Source organism: Tupaia chinensis, unplaced genomic scaffold, assembly GCF_000334495.1.
Source record: "Tupaia chinensis unplaced genomic scaffold, TupChi_1.0 Scaffold143271_1, whole genome shotgun sequence".
NCBI classification, from domain to species: domain Eukaryota; kingdom Metazoa; phylum Chordata; class Mammalia; order Scandentia; family Tupaiidae; genus Tupaia; species Tupaia belangeri.
The window spans coordinates 56,770-57,104 of record NW_006203116.1 but is presented as its reverse complement, the minus strand read 5'-3'; positions in this window follow the sequence as shown (position 1 = coordinate 57,104).

Here is a 335-nt window from a genome sequence, read left to right as displayed (position 1 = left end):
TCCTCTTCATTTTTTACCATGCCAGAGGGACTAGACAGGTCTAGCATCAGATATCTGAAATCCCCTGGTAAGGACAGTGTCTCTGGGATCCTCCCTTGTACTGATCCACCTGTTAGAATGAAGATACTGCTTTTTAGACACCTCAGTAGAGTTCCCCTCTTGAGAGTACATTGGTAAAAACAACAGAAGAGAGACTTCAGCAAACAACTATTCCCAGCCAAAAGGAAACACTCTTACTCCAAGTGCGAGAAATGTTCCCCCAAGAAATTTTTAAAAGGGAATACATCTTCCAATGGCTAGAAGTAGAAAAAGAGCCTCAGGTCTGAATAAACAAG